Raw genomic sequence first — 10520 nt, 5'->3', positions numbered from 1 at the left:
ATTTGAAGAAGATGTCTATGCAAGGAAGACTCATGAGCCAGGTCATTCGACAAGAAGGAATAAAAACTTTCCCAGAAGGGATTATAGATTCAAACCTTATCAACGATCCCGTTTTGAAGAAGGAATAGTCAATGCTGTCGAGGGAGAATTTACAGATTGGAGGGAAGATCCTGAACTCCCCCCTAAATTGCATGAATATTGTTTCAATGTTAACCCTGCAGGTGTGATTAGGACCTTGAACAAAACAGTGGCCCAGAAAGAGTGATAGGCTAGGAGAGAAGAAGGATCCGTCAAGGTGGTGTGACTTCCATTCAGATATTGGTCACACTACTGATGAATGCGTAGTGCTCAGAAAGGAGGTTGTCTACCTGCTGAAGAAGGGATATCTCAAAGAACTCATGACGGACGGGTCCAAAGCCCCGGGCAGAGAAAGAGAGTCCAATCAAGGTGGCCCCCCACCCCCTTCTCCTATTGTCAAGACCATTTGTTTCATATTCGGAGGATCAGAAGTGTACGGCTTAACATACTCAGTAGCGAAGCGCCATGCCAAAGAAAGCAACATGAACAAGCCAGAAAAGAGGGCACAAGCAAAGATGGATATCCCAATCATATTCGAAGAAAGTGATGCAGTAGAAGAGCACCATGATGGCCTAGTAATCGCTCTGGTTGGAAATTGCTTGATCAAGAGGATCCTGGTTGACAACGAAAGTTCAGCAAATATCATTATGCTTGATACAGTGAAACATATGAACATTGACGAGAAAGATATCATCAACAAGTCGACAATGCTGGTCGGATTTAGTGGAGAAACCAAAAAGACAATTGGAGAAATTACATTACCTACCTATGAAAAAGGGATTAATCTGCAAGTAAAGTTCCTAGTGATCGATTCTGCCGTCTTACAACATGATTCTAGGCAAACCTTGGATACATGAAATGAAAGCCATCCTATCTACGTATCATCAGATCATCAAATTTCCCACCAAATAGGGTATCCAAGAAATCAAGGGAGACCCAAAGGAAGCCAAGGAATGCTACAAAATAGCCTTGAAAGCAACATCTATAGAGAACGAATCAGCTTAACAATCAGAGATTCAGTTGGGCCAAGAAAAGATCAGCATAGTAGAAGAACAAGAAGCAATAGAGTTCTAACTGAATCCGGACCATCCAGATCAGAAAGTACGAATAGGAGCAGAGTTGAGTAAAGACCTTAGTCAGCAAGTCTTAGAATTCTTGGAAGTAGAGAAGGACGTGTTTGCATGGACACACGAAGACATGAAGAGAATCCCCCAGAGGTAATTACACACAAGCTGAACATGGACCCGGAACATGTACCAGTAAAGCAGAAGAGAAGGAAATTTGCACTAGAAAGGAACAAAAATATTAACGAAGAAATTTAGAATCTGCTCAAAACCCAAAAGATCAGAGAGGTTAAGTAAACAGACTGTTTAGCCAGCGTAGTGGTGGTCAGAAAGAAAAATGAGAAGTGGAGAATATGCATAGATTTCATAGACATCAATAAGGCCTGCCTAAAGGTTCCGTTCCCACTACCTCACATCGACGCCATGGTAGATGCAACAACTGGACACGAACTACTCTCCTTCATGGATGCATACAGTGGGTACAATCAGATTCTCATGCACAAAGACGACCAAGAAAAGACAGCCTTCATAACCAGTCAAGGAATATATTGCTACAAAGTAATGCCTTTCGGACTGAAGAATGCTGGAGAAACATACCAGAGACTAGTTAACAAGATTTTCGAAAAACAAATCGGAAGCACAATGGAAGTATACATAGATAATATGGTGGTGAAGTCCAAGAAAGCAACAGATCATGCCAAGGACCTCAAAGAAGCCTTCTCCATCTTAAAACAGTACAGCATGAAGTTGAATCCTACTAAGTGCATGTTTGGAGTACAGTCAGGAGAATTCTTAGGCTACATGGTAACAAAGCGAGGAATAGAAGCCAATCCAGATCAAGTCAAGGCCATACTCGATTTAGAAAGACCAAAGTCCAAGAAGGATATACAAAGCCTTACAGGAAGAATAGAAGCACCGAACAGATTCACGCTTGCCAAGGCATTACTTTAGCTATTAATATCTTTAATTATACTATTATAAAAATTATATAAAAAAAAATGATACTCCCTCCATCTTTTTATTAAAGACCTGTATTCTTTTTTTGGCAAATAAAATTAAAGACCTATTTCTATTTTAAGGTTGTACTATTTGAGAATATTCTCCACTTATCACTTTTTTGTACTAATAATGACTTTTTACATTAATTTTCAACACTTTCTCTCTTCCTCTCTTCATTTATTCCCAACCACTTTTTTTTTTCTCTCTATCTCTCTCTAACCCCACATGCAGTTATGTACTTCCACCAACTTTCTTAATTTCCGTGAAAAAATCCAAATAGGTCTTTAATAAAAAGACGGAGGGAGTATTTGAAAAGTAGATTTTGAAACGAATCTAACTAGATCCCATATGACTATGTTTTTCTTAATGGATAAATCACAAATGATGATCAAAGAAGATTAAGTAAATAGTGTAAAAGTGCTTATGGTGCAATAAAAGAAAAACGGAGAAAGTATACGTAATCTGTAATAGAAAATGTTACAAGTAGCAACAGATAACCTTACCATGTCCTTACAAGTTTAATTAAAACCCATCCTCACAAGTAATAGAAAATGTTACAAGTAACAACAGAGGACACTACTACATTTTTAATTAAATGCAACGGCTAAAAAAGAGCTAGTGCAACAACTCATTTTATTGTCGTTGCATTAGATAAGCCTAATACAACGGCATAAACTTTGTACATCAAAAGATGGAGCTAACACAACGGCTTTAAGAAGCCGTTGCATTAGGTGTACTAATACAACAGCCTGAAAAGCTAATGCCACGGCAGTGATATTAAATACTTCGTATGAAAATGCGCTTAAATTTTGAAAATCCCTCTGTTTTTTAATAAAATTTGGTGAGTCACTATTTGGAGGACGGTGAGGACCCTCTTTACTTATTTTCTCTCTCTTTCGCTCATTTTCTCTCTCCTCTCTCTCTTTCTTTCCTCCATTGAAGCGGCGTACTCTGGTCTTTCTTTCCTCCATTGAAGCTGAGTTGAGGTATTTATTCTTCTTCATAATCATCAAATATCAATTTGACAATCTAGGGTTTCACTATAATTGATTTATTTGTCAGTATAGACAATCTAGGGTTCTTAGGTGGATTATCGAACTATTTTTTGAATCAACTCATTTGAATTTCTAGTAATTATTATTTACTCACTATTTGTACGTTTCACCTGTTACTCTGAGAAGATGGAGGGAGATCTAGTATGCTTCACCAGACCACCGCTGCACCGCACCACCAAAAGTCAGTGCCACCAACGTCGCCACACCTCCTAGCCGACACCACTAACACAACTGACACCGCAAGGGGTTTGGGTCAGTATTTTTAACCTTACAATTTCAAATCCCACTTGCGACTCTTAATTGGAAATGTAATTTATGTATATAGATTTCTTTTTTCAAATTGTATAGTGAAATTAAAATATATTTGCTTCATTGTTTTACATTACTTTGTTTGAGAATTTAGAATTGTATTATTTGATTAAAATTTTGAACATTCAAATTGGAGTTTATAAATAAAAAAGATAAAATTAAAAAAAAAATAGGGATCGTTATTCTATAAAGCAACACCCATATTGTAATATTTTATGCTGGACATCATTATGTCTCAAAAGGCTTGATTGTAATTTTGCTCGGGATTCTATTTTTGAAACTGTAATTGTTTTGCAATTTATGTATAATTTATAATCCTTTGGAACTATTAATGTAGCTCCAGATTTTAGTGCTCCTTCCTCTAAAGATAATATGTGGTACACCGATACTTTAATTTTGGGGTCCATCTCAATCTCCTTATGGAGGTTTTTTTAAAACCCTTCTTAATTTCTTAATTTTTTTGTATTCCATTTTTTATTTAGTTGAAAACTTGAAATTACATGTATTTCTTGTTCTGGTTTGTATTTCCTTAATGTATGACTGTATGTCCTAGTATGAGAATTTGCTATTTCCTTAGTCACGAATCTTTAAATTCAATGCTATCAGGCTATTGTTAATTTAGTCCAATATTTATACTTGTGTATTACTGTCGGTTGAATGGATGTGTTGGTTAAATTTATATTATTTTGTTGGGAAGAATAATGTTTTTCTAAATTCTTTTTCTAATTTTAGATGTGACTAACGTATGAGGGGTGTCTTCAAGTTGGATCAGAGTTAGTTGTTTATACCAGAAGATTACCTAATGGCTACTCAAAAGGAAATTATGCATTCAATGATTCTTTTAGTGTCTCTGAAACATGTTCACTAGAATCACTAGATACCTCAATCTAACTGGAACATAAGTCAACCTCACAACTACAATTCACATAAGTAATTTGCCCGAAAGAAAGAAGCAAAAGAATACGAAGAAAAAGAAAAGAATCTTAAACGTTGAAAGGACCTTCTATAAACATATAAATGCTTTAAATGACTGTTGGACTTGATGTGGTGTAAGCTATAAGCAAATTGACATTTTTGTTGGTTATTTTTCTCCGACTGATATTTCATTTCAATAAATGAAGTATACTGCTTAAAAATGTGATTCTTTGTGATAATGATCTATTTTATTTTAGAACAGGTCTGGTTCTAGCTTGACTAAAATTTATCATCCATATATTGATAATGTGTGAACCTACTCTTAACCCAAGTCCTATAACATGTTATAATTTGATTCTTACAAGCTAATATGAATAACTACTCTATTGATTAGTTGGTGTGCTCAGAAGCAGTACTATTGGCACATTCTTACATCGTGTTTGCTAAATTACTTTCTGTTTTTGCTACACTTGGTGGCAAGTCCTCAGCTCTCAGTTAGTTTGCTTACCTTCTATCATGCTTCAAGGCTTAATTTACAGCAAGCTAAAATAACTTAACGGTTTTTATTAATAGCTTATTCTTTATCTGATACTGTAATAAATGTTGTTGTAATTCTACCATTTTATTTTTCAGCTAACTGAAATAGGATTATTAATAGCAGGTTTCTGCTGGGATGATCACTGACCCGGGAGTCTAGAGAGGACCTAAATATTTCTCATACTTCCTAACCAGGTTTCACTACATTTGCCTTGTTTCATTAGTAGTATATATTGTTTCAAACCTGCCTAAACTTGGTAAAGCAGGATATGTACTGCTCAAATAGCAAGGAGCCACAACGAGTGAACGAATGCCCTGATATTATAGTCTCAGAATGACGCTTGCCTATTATAGTCACAATGTAGAGTTAACCAATAATGTATAAGCAGCTTCCCTTGCTTAGGGACTTAGAGAGGTCAAGAATTTTAAGATGTAAACAATCTCAGCTCTTATGAGTCAAAGTTTAAAACTTGAAGCGTAGTTGGTAGGTTAATTGTGAATATGGATAGTTGAACATGCTATAGTTGAACCATGAACTAGTAGAAATGCTGGAACTCGGTTGTATGAATTTAGAATCTTGTAACTGTGTAAATCTATCAAAGATTATATAGCCATTAGAATGTTCAAATTTGCCCTTTAATTAATTATCTAAAAATTATTGACTTCCCTGCTTGTTGATTATTAATTTTGCTTGTCCACAATTAATGTACTGGTCTGGACTACATGAATTTGTACTGCTTGGGTGATAATATACCTTGATCTCTATTGTATAGAGCTTCAGATCATCTTCCTCAATTCCTTCTATTTGGCATTCTGATTTACATTAATATTGTTTAGGTGTTAGCTAGCATATAGAGCTTAGAAATATTTAAATATTCTTTATGTGATCATCTTTGCGTTTTAAGCATCTAGCTTAAACAACCAGAGATTTATTAAAGTATTTGCTATTCTGCTTTTTTTTTTTTTTTTTTTTTTTTTTTTTTTTGGAAAGTAAAATTTTATTACCAAGAGACTTCAAAGCATGAGAGTACAACAAAAACCAAAGGTCAACACAACAACCAAAACCAAACAAACCAGAGAACACAAGCCAAGGAACAAACAATCTAGCCACCTTCTAGGAAGGGTTCTAGAAAGAATGAACCAAACAGGGGCTCTTCTGCACTCAGTGGAGAGGAACTACCCTCTAGGAGGGCTGAACCAGACCAGAGGAGCAGGACAAAACGCACAGACCACAGCTTAACTAGCCTTCAAGGCTAAACACACAATAAACAAAACCTGACAGCAAACATTAACCTTAACACTCAGAAAATCAGTTTCTGTCTCTCAGGTTCAGAGCATCTACAAGAGACCCTATAAACTATATTCCTGAACACAGTATCAGCAGGCTCACAGACTCCATTGAACATAGTATTATTCCTCTGGATCCAAATGCTGTAAACAGCTTCTGCCAGAAATATCAGGTGAAGCTTGCTGTTAGAATTCGACCTTCTACAGTGTTTAATTGCCCAGTCAACTTCATGGTTGAAATCTTGAACAGTTTTTTTACATCTCAGGAGGTGTAACACTTTCTTCCAGATTTCACTAGAATAGTTGCACAGAAAGAAAAGATGCTGCACAGATTCATTATCCTGCAAACACAGCAAACAAACAGGGTCACAGACAGGATTCCATTTAAGGATTCTATCCTTTGTAAGTAACCTATTCCAATTAGCAAGCCATAAGACAAAAACACTTCTTGGGGTTGCATGATTATTACAGATAATCCGTTTCCAGGAAACTTTAGGACCCTGAGCCCTGATCTTAGCATATATCTTCCTGATTTGAACCTTACTGTTCTTTATCACAGAGCTCCAACCCCCAATACTATCAATCAAGCCCCTGCACTTCATGATTCTCCTGAGAACCCAGGAACACTTCTTAGGAATAACAGCATCCCAAAAATTAGCAGATTTGAAATAGTATACATGTATCCATTTGACCCATAGAGAGTCAGATTTGTGAGTGATATCCCAGAGAACTTTACAGATTGCAGCAAGATTCCACTCACAAAGGGAAATGATATTCCACCCTCCACAAGACTTAGGTAAACAGACAGAATTCCAAGCAACCAAGGCCCTCTTTGAAGGATTAGAAACACCAGTCCATAGAAAAGCCTTAAATCTACTCTCAATCTCTTTCATGTTCTTCTTTGGTAGAATGAAAATTTGAGCCCAGTATGTTTGAATCCCAAATAAAACACTCTTAATGAGTTGTAACCTGCCAGCATATGAGAGAAATCTGGAAGCCCAACCATCTATTCTACTGGTTATCTTTTGAACCAAGGGTTTGCATTGTTGAATGGTTAACTTCTTTGAGGATAGAGGGACCCCAAGGTATTTGAAAGGCAAAGAACCAGCAACCATGCCCAAGCATCCCAAAAGAGCATCTTGACAGGGCAAGTCAATACCTCCAAAGTAAACTTCACTCTTATTAAGATTGGCACTTAAACCAGAAGCTTTAGAAAATTTCTGAAAAGCTTTAAACAGTAGCTTAACAGAACAAACATCAGCTCTTACAAACATCAACAAATCATCAGCAAACATTAAATGAGTAATAAGAAGCTTCTCACATCTGGGATGAAAGTTAAAATCAGGCACCTTAGCAAGCTCAAGAAGACACCTAGACAGATATTCCATTCCTATTGCAAAGAGGAAAGGAGACATAAGATCACCTTGCCTTAACCCTTTCTTTGCCTTGAAAGGAGTGGTAGTAGAGCCATTGATCAAGATAGAAAAAGACACTGAAGTAATGAACTCCATAACCCAATTGACAAAAATGTAAGGAAAACCAAGCTCAAACATCACAGCTTTAAGAAAACTCCACTCAATTGAATCATAAGCTTTTTTCAAGTCAACCTTGATCATACATCTTGGGGTGATGTGTTTATGAGTGTAGCCTTTAATTAGCTCAGTGGCAAGCAAAATGTTATCCCCAATGTGTTTCCCGGGATAAACCCAGCCTGAGCTGAGTCAATAATCTCACCAACAACCTGAGACAACCTGGCTGTTAAAATTTTGGAGATGATTTTATATAAGACAGCACAACAAGCAATTGGTCTAAAGTCCTTTACATAAGAAGGGTTTTGAACTTTAGGAACCAAAGTGATAGTTGTACAATTCCACTGAGTATACAGAGTACCAGTTTCAAAAAAACTTAGCACAGCTTCATAGATTTCCAGCTTGATAATATGCCAAGAATGCTTGAAAAATCTTGCATTAAAGCCATCAATTCCTGGGGCTTTATCATCAGAGATTCCCTGTATAGCACAATCAATCTCAGAGGTAGTCACAGGCCTGATCAGCAAGTTCTGAGCTTCCTGAGAGAGGTGATTTCTAGACCTCATAGTGGACAAATTAATAGCATCCAGATCAGGGGAACTAGATCCCATCAGAGACTGATAAAATGAAATAATCTCCTGCTCAATTTCAGTAGGGGTCTTAAGCAAAACGCCCTGATCTGTCAGAATTGAGTCTATCCTGTTCCTAGCTTGTCTCTGCTTCATCAAAGAAAAGAAATATTTAGCATTCGAATCACCAAGCTTAATCCACTCAGCCCTAGCCTTTTGTTTATAAATACTTTCCTGAACAACTCTCCAGTATTTGAGCTTGTGAATAGCTAAATCTTCTTGCACCAAAAGATCAGGGTGAGAATCACAAACCATCTGTTCTTGGATATCAAGAACAGCTTGCTGGGCAAGATCAATTCTCTGGTCTATATTATTGAAAGAGTTTAGATTAAGTTCTTTAAGTCTGCCTTTCAAAATCTTACACTTTTTCCAGACCCTATTCATAGCATTCCCATGAATCCCCTCACTCCAAACCTGTTGCACAGTACTCAGGAAATCAGCATGAGTGATCAAATGGTTCAAAAACCTGAAAGGCTTCCCTTTACCAGGAGAGGGAGGAAAGATCTCATACATAAGAGGGGTATGATCAGACAAAGATGGGGGAAGATATATAGCTTCAACATTTGGAAATTGCACCAACCAATCATAGTTGACCAATCCTCTATCAATTCTAGTCTGAGTCCTAGGTCCTGAATGTGCTTTATTGGACCAAGAGAAATAGGGGCCTTTATTCTTGATCTCAGCAAGGCTCATTTGATCCACAAAATCCCTGAAATCCCTTACTTCATAATCAGAGACCAAGCTTCCATTAATTCTATCATTATAATGCAGGACAGAATTGAAATCACCAGTACAAATCCAAGGGGAAGACACAAGACCAATATTCCGGATACCAGCCCAAAGCTCTTTCCTGTCATGAATGTTATGCAACCCATAGAAAAAAGACACAACAACCTGTTTACTAAAATCAATAGTGCTAACAATGCAGTGAATAAACTAAACATGGATATGAAGCACTTCAATATGAACTCTGTCACTTTTCCAGCCAAGCCAGATTCTTCCCTTCCTAGAGACAGAATAATTACAAATCCAATTAAGGCCATGAGCAATTTTCTTCTGAATTCCAGCCATTTTCTTATGTTTAACTCTAGTTTCAAGTAAGCAAATCACATTAGTTTTAGTCCTATCCAGTAGCTGTTTAACATCAGCTACTTTACAGGGATCATTAAGACCCCTAATATTCCAAATAGTAAGAATCATTGGTGTGGAGGGGGCCCACCCCCGATAGGTCCAACAACCTTTTGAATTTGAACGAAATCAGTAGTAAGATCATCAGGCAAAGCAGCATACCTATTAGCAGTTGAGACAAGAGCAGTAGACATAACATGCTCTTTCCCCTTCTTCTTTACAGTTTCCCAAGCTCCATTCTCCATAGATAAACCAGAATCAGGTCTTCTCTTCTGAACCCAAACTTTCTTCTGAGGTTGAGTCTGTGTAACAGGTTTGCTCTGAAGAGGCTTTGTTTCCTCACAATTATGACCAACCTTGTTACATTTCACACAAAATGGGGGGGTCCATTCATATATAACAGCTAACTCCACTACCTCACCCTTGGGACTCTCAACCCAAATAGACTTAGGTAGAGGTTTTGTAATGTCAACCTCGACCAACAACCTAGCAAAAGAAACTCGAAGTTGTCTGGAGGTGCATTCATCTGCATAAATAGGCACCCCTATAGTGCTACCAATCCTACTCAAGGTTTCAACACCCCAACAGTTAAGAGGAAGATTAGGTAACTTAATCCATAAAGGCACTGTGCGCAGGATTTCAGCATTGAAATCAAACTTCTCAGACCAGGGCTTGATTATTGCCGGTTTCCCATAAAACATATGAGGACCATTTGCTAAAACTGAGTTCAGATTATCCTGAGAGCACAGATTAATAATAAAGTACCCTTCATCATGCCAATAAACCTCAGGATTGTTATCAAAACCCCAGTCATTTGCAATAAAACGTTTAACAGAAGCAATTGTGGGATAAAACCCGACAACATACAACACCACTGCATTACTCCATTTCCTATTTCCCTCCTCAATTTCATCAGCAGGAAGAATAGCAACAGACTTACCGTCTTTGATTTGAGGGGGGACAAAGGTTAGAGAAGTCCCTTTCGCAGTC

This window comes from Chenopodium quinoa, unplaced genomic scaffold (assembly GCF_001683475.1).
Source record: "Chenopodium quinoa cultivar QQ74 unplaced genomic scaffold, ASM168347v1, whole genome shotgun sequence".
Lineage (NCBI taxonomy): Eukaryota > Viridiplantae > Streptophyta > Magnoliopsida > Caryophyllales > Amaranthaceae > Chenopodium > Chenopodium quinoa.
The sequence above is the reverse complement of the archived record's forward strand: the minus strand, read 5'-3'. Positions refer to the sequence as shown.